At 47.8% G+C, this 6,532-nt stretch overlaps 1 protein-coding gene across 1 annotated transcript in view; it reads left to right on the forward strand.

The window, feature by feature from the left end:
- The window catches only part of Ethe1 (ETHE1, persulfide dioxygenase), a 14,678-nt gene that overhangs the window by 2,032 nt on the left and 6,114 nt on the right, over positions 1-6,532 (forward strand). The gene's annotated exons all lie outside the window — the stretch shown is intronic.

Here is a 6,532-nt window from a genome sequence, read left to right on the forward strand (position 1 = left end):
TCTCTCTCTCTCTCTCTCTCTCTCTCTCTCTCTCTCTCTCTCTCTCTCTCCCTCTCTGCTACATGCTTAACCAGCTGGTTTCCAGCCAGCTTTGCCACCCAGGGCACTGTGGACTGGGTGGAGGGTTGTACCCAGAGGGAGGAAACAGGTGATTGGGATTGCCAAAGATGTAGTTTGGCTGACCCAGGGGACAGAATGTCTGGTGCTAGCTTGAGGTCCCGGCCTCTGGGTTGATGGTCTTGTGGAATGGGGACAGTTTATTTGGAGGCAGTTGGCTGAAATGAGGGCCGTGTGTGGTGTGGAGAGGGTGTAACTGCCTAAGAGACTTTGATTTCACCCGTGTATTTGTGTCAGCGGTACTAGTTAGAGAGTAACAAGTATCTCTGGGGTGGGGCGAGGTGTTGAAGGTAAGGACGGGGGCTGTGTCAATAGGAGCTCTTAGGGGCCGGGTCGATGGCTTTGTAGAGAAGAGCACTTGCTGCTCTTCCAGGGGACCCGAGTTGGGTTCCCAGTTCCCAGTTCCCAGTTCAGACTGGTCACAACTGTCGAGTCCTGGAGGACCGGCGTCCTTGTCTGGCACAGAACCACACTCAGACACACAGACACACACATAAATAAATGACTGTTTAAAATCTTAAAAACAAGCCAGTCATAGTGGCACACGCCTTTAACCCCAGCACTCGGGAGGCAGAGGCTGAGGCAGGTAGATCATCTCTGTGAGTTCGAGGCCAGCCTGGTCTACTGAGAGAGTTCCAGGACATCCAAGGCTACACAGTGAGAATAAAATAAATCTTAAAAATCTTCAAAAAAAAAATCTTTAAAAAACCCAAACCCTTAAAATGGGTGTAATGAGCACACACCTGTAATCCTAGTGTTTGGGAGCTATAGAGAGGAAAAATCTGAAGTTCAAGGTCACCCTCAGCTACGTACCAAGTTGAAGCTAGTCAGGGCTACACATGACCCTGCATCTCACCCCGCCCCCCAAAAAAGCTGCCATGTTTGCACACACTTTCAATCTGAATATTCAGAAATGGGAGGATTCACGGCCAGCTTGGTCCATGGGAGACCCTCTCTCAAAACAAGAAAACAAACAAAACAATAAATGAAAAGAGAGGCCCTTCTGAGTTTGGTGAACGATAGAAGGGCTTAGCTGTGTTTGGCTCCCATGTTTATCTTTCCTTTACTGCATGTTATTGATATAATCCAGATGCCATATGATTCACCCATCGGAAGGCCATAAGTCAGTCACTGGTAGTGCATTCGTAGAAGGCTGTGTTCATAGCTGCATGTCATTTTAGGATGTTTTTATGACTCTTGTCAAGGTATCACCCAAAGCCACCCTCTTTTTCTTCCCAGCCTTGGATAAATCTTTCCTTCTTTTTTTTTTTTAATATTTCTCTGTAGCCTAGCCTGGCCTTGAACTTGTCATTTCTCCTGCCTCAACCCTTCAGTTGTTAGGATTGGCTGTCACAACACCCAACCTTTAGGCAACATTTCCCCCAGTACAGGGAATAAAACCTAGGGTCTGATTCTTGCTAGGGAAACACTCTACTCCTGTCCTCCACCCTCACTGGGGGATTCTAGGCAGGGGCTCTACCACTGAGCCACACCCCAGTCTTTTTATTTTGAGAGAAGGAACTTTCCCAAGTCAACCTTGAACTCACTCCACATACCAGGCAGGCCTTGAACTGATCCTCCAGCCCCCCCCACCCCCCACCTTCCTAGTTGCTACAACTTCAGGTATTTATGCCATTATGCTTGACCTGTAAATTGTTTTTATTCTATTTTATTGTCCTTCCTGTCTGCCTGAAGTTTCCTGTCTGTGTATCACATAGAACTTGTGGTCTTTCAGGCTGGCTTCTGTTTTCAGTGTGTTGTCAGGGCTCATTCATGTCCAGGCCCCTGTTGGTACTTCATTCTCTTGATTGTTGAACGACAGTCTGGCATAGGATGCACCTACCATATTTTACTTATCCCCTGGTCAGGCGATGGCCATTCCACTTTGGGACCGTTGAGGGGGTGCTACTGCCAAGGTTCTTGGATGGACTTTTGTGGGATCCAGTTGCAGTGCTGCCTGCACTGTCTGAAGGTTCCAGGACCCTACAGCTGTGTCAATGCCAGTTAGTATGGGTCTTACTAGGCATACATTCTTTACAGATCTTATGGGTCTGTTTTTCCTGACTCTTACGTTTTCTGCCCTCTTTAAAAGTTGAATTATAGCCAGGTGTTGGTGGTAGACACCTTTAATCCCAGCATTCGGGAGACGGACACAGATGGAGCTATGTGAGTTCGAGGCCTGACTAGTCTATAGAGTGAGCTCCAAGACAGCTGGAACTGTTATATAGAGAAACCTTGTCTTGGGGGAAAAAAAAAGAGTTGAATTATAGCTGGGAGTAGTGGTACAAGCCCGTGGTCCCAGCACTTGGGAGGTGGAGACAGGACAATCAGGATGATGAACTCAAGGCCAACCTGGGGCTCTACTCCCACAAACTGTCCTCTTGACCCCGATGGCCTGCACATTCCTTCACAACAATAGTAAATAAAACGTAATAAAAACATTCAAAGAAAGACATGAGATTGTTTCAAGCTCTAAAACAAAACAACAAGTTGTGTTATATAAAATGAGGTAAAGTGTGAACACACTGTACTTGTACAAATTGCTTGTGTTCTTATATGTTTACTCTTGGGTTCCATCCTCCCGTATCCCTACACAGAGCATCCTCATGACCCCACAGGCCTCTCTGCTCTTCCTGGCCGCCGATCCCTCTGCCCAGGGACCATCCTGACTTGCACAATCACCAAGTTTCCCTTGGCATTCAACTTTTGGGGAATTACAGGCCCGGTGATGAATGTTCTAATCCTAGCTCGGGAGATGCAGAAAAGTCTTAATCTTGTGAGCAGCCTGAGCTACTAGCAAGTACCAGGCTTGCCTGGGTAGCAGAAAGTATCCCTTTCTCCAAACCAAAGATAAGAAGTACACAGAGTCTGTCTTCCTCCTTCCTCTTGTGTCTGCAGTTGTTGTTTTTGTTGTTGGTTTGAGGCAGGTTAGCTCTGGTTAGCCTAGAATCCACTATTTAGTCCAGGCTAACCTCAAACTCACAGAGATTCCTCTGCCTCTGCCTTCTGGATTTAAATTATTTATTTCTCATGGTTATATAGTCAGGCCTGGCCAACTTCTGTGAATGATTATAGTTAGTCTGATCTTTACAGGCCACAGAGAATGCGTTCTGGTGACCTGCCTCTCTTGTGGTGTGTGAAAGCTGTTGGCACAAACAAGATAGAAGTCTGGCTGTGAGCTCCAGAGCCTCACTTATGGCTCCTCAAATTTGAGTTTTAGAATGTTCCACCCCCTGATGTGACCCTAGTGGGCTTGGAACTCACAGAGATCTCCTTGTCTCAGCTTCCTTCTGTGCTAAAATCCATCCCTCCCGGCTTCTTCTCCTAACAGGGCCTCCCGTAGGAGTGCGGGCAGGCTGACTTTGGATTTGTTGTTGTATTGCCAGGATGGACCTTGAACTCCTGATGTAATCCTCCTGCCTTCACCTCCGCCTTGCTGGCCTCCCAGGCGTGACCATGCTTGTTGTTTTAGCCAAGAGTCCTCTCAGATGATAGGACTTAAAACAGGGCGTTCAGTCCAATTCGGTTCCCTCCCCCACAGCCACCCCCTGACTTGGATCCCACAGTTTGCGTATTCCTGGATGGCTATCCTTGGCTTCCATCACTGTAGGGGATGGTGGTGCTGATGTTCTTGTTTGCACAAGTCCCCCGGGGCAGAAGTTGCACTCAGTTCCAAGGAATCGCCATGCTAGTCAAACTGCCGGGTGCTGTCTGTCTCTTACAGTGCTGGGATGGAACCAGGGCCATAAACATTCTAGGCAGGTGCCCTGCCACTGAGCCACACCCCAGCCCCTCACTGGGGGATTCTAGGCAGGGCTCTACCACTGAGCCACACCCCAGCTCCTCACTGGGGGATTCTAGGCAGGGGCTCTACCACTGAGCCACACCCCAGCCCCTCACTGGGGGATTCTAGGCAGGGGCTCTACCACTGAGCCACACCCCAGCCCCTCACTGGGGAATTCTAGGCAGAGGCTCTACCACTGAGCCACACCCCAGCCCCTCACTGGGGGATTCTAGGCAGGGGCCCTACCACTGAGCCACACCCTAGCCCCTCACTGGGATTCTAGGCAGGGGCTCTACCACTGAGCCACACCCCAGCTCCTCACTGGGGGATTCTAGGCAGGGGCTCCACCAAGTCACACCTCAGCCCTCACTGGGAGATTCTAGGCAAGCATTGTATCTCTGAGCTACATCTTTAGTCTTCTTTCTTTAGTTGCTATCATTAGTCCTTTTAATTAAAATTTACATAATTTATTTATTGTGTGTATGTGCCGGGTTCATGTATGGATGTTAGAGGGCAGCCAACTCTTGGGACTCAGTTTTTTTTTTTTTCCTTTCACAGTGTAGATAATGGGGACTGAACTTAGGTCTTGGCAGCCATCTGCTGAGCCATCTTGTCTGCCTCCTATTTTTTAAAAATTTATTATTTTTATTTTATGTTTCTGTGTGTTTTGCGTGCATGTAAGTACACAGGCGTGCATGCCTCGTTCCTGTGGAGGCCAGAAGAGGGCGTGGGATCCTCTGGAACTGGAGTTAAGAACAGGTGTAAGCCTTCATCTCGTTGCTGCGAACCAACCTTTGGTCCTATGCAAGAGCTCTTAACCACTGAGCCATCTTATCACTAAACAAAGGAAATGTAGCTGATGGAGACACAGAGCCATTTGGCGACAGTGGAAAAATGAGATTTAAGGGCATACGAACCGCAGAGGGCGCCAACACCACTTAGGACTTGAGAAGGCAAAAAGGGCCAGAGGACCTGGCGCCTGGAGCTGGCTGACCGCTAGGGGGCAGTGCAGGCTGCGTGAACTGCGAGGCCAATGGTGCCTGGGAGAGTCTGGTTGTACTTAATATCCTGTGTTTTATGCGTCCTGGAAAGAAAGAGGCATTGCTGATGGATGGATGGGTCAGGAAGGCCTCTGGCCAGCTGTTGCTAGGCCGGCAGTACTCTTCCGGGATATTCTGGGAGCTTCATCAGTCAGCAAGTTTCACAAAGAGTGGGGGCTGTCTTCTGTAGGTGAACACCATCCACAACTTTTTTTCCAGTGATGGGATTGACCAGGATCTCCGTCTCTGTAGGCAAGTGCTATTCCATGGAGCTAAGTCCCCAGCCTTACCATTATATGTTAAAATGACATTTTAAAAATGTGTATGAGTGTTTTGCTTCCATGTATGTATGTCCTCCATCCACATGAGTGCCTGCCGAGGAGGCAGAAAAGGGTGTTGAATCCCCTGAAACTGGAATTATGTATGTGTGGTTGAAAGCCGTCATGAGTGGTTCTGGAAGTTGAACCTGGGTCCTCTGCAAGAGTATTCAGTGTTCTTACCCTGCCCCTACTTTTCATTTTGAGACAGAATCTCACTAAATTGCTCAGTCTGGCCTGGAACTCACTCAGCAGTCCACTTGAGCCTTAAGCCTGTAATCCACCTACTTTGGAGTGCTGAGATGATAAGGTTACAACGCTATGCCCAGTGTCTTATGTATTACTTTAAAAATTATAAAGTATATATTTGTTTTGCTGAGTGGTAGTGGTGCACCTCTTTAATCCCAGCACTCAGGAGGCAGAGGCAGGCAAATCTCTGAGTTTGAGGTCAGCCTGCTCTACAGAGTGAGTTCCAGGACAGGCAGGTCTACACAGAGAAACCCCATCTCCAAAAGCAAAACAACAGTAACAAAAATTCTGAGACTGTTTGCCTATACATATGTATATGCATTGTGTGTATGCCTGGAGTTACAGGTGGGTGTCAGCCACATTGTGGGTGCTGGGAAGTGAACCAGGGTCCTCTGGGAAGACAGGACTTGCTCTGAACTGCTGAGCCATCTCTCCAGCCCCCTTTTTTTGTTTTTACTGTAAAGCACCAATTGTTTATCCATGAAGCAGTTTAATCTTTGTAGCATTTCAAGAGGCTGGGAACGACATTTATGTATATTTTGCAAATAATCAGATAGGTCCTAAGAGCTGATAGATTTGAGATTAGGAACTAGGCCATCAGCTTCCAACAATTTTGTTTTGTTTATAACTATTTTGATCTATTTACATAAAACTCTAGAACAGCTGAGTTACAGAGTCATCAAGAGACACAGGAAGCAGTCCAGGGCTCAGCTGGGGACAGGGTGAAGGAAGGGTGCATTTGAACAGGGTCCCAGGAAACCTTGGGAAGCAATAGGAATAATTGTCATTTGGTTGTCACGGTGGCCATGGGAACATCTTAAAAGACATGGGAGATCTGTAATCCCAGCTGTTCTGCATACTGAGGCAGAAGGGTTGCAAATTCAAGGCCTGTCTGGCCTACTGCGTAATTTTGAGGCTTCCTGGTTGCATGAGACTCTGTAAAAAGAAAACTGAACAAATAAGTTAAGAGGGCTGAGGATATAGATCAGTGGTAGAGCCCCTGCCTAGAATCCCCCAGTGAGGGG

Source organism: Microtus ochrogaster, linkage group LG4, assembly GCF_000317375.1.
Source record: "Microtus ochrogaster isolate Prairie Vole_2 linkage group LG4, MicOch1.0, whole genome shotgun sequence".
Lineage (NCBI taxonomy): Eukaryota > Metazoa > Chordata > Mammalia > Rodentia > Cricetidae > Microtus > Microtus ochrogaster.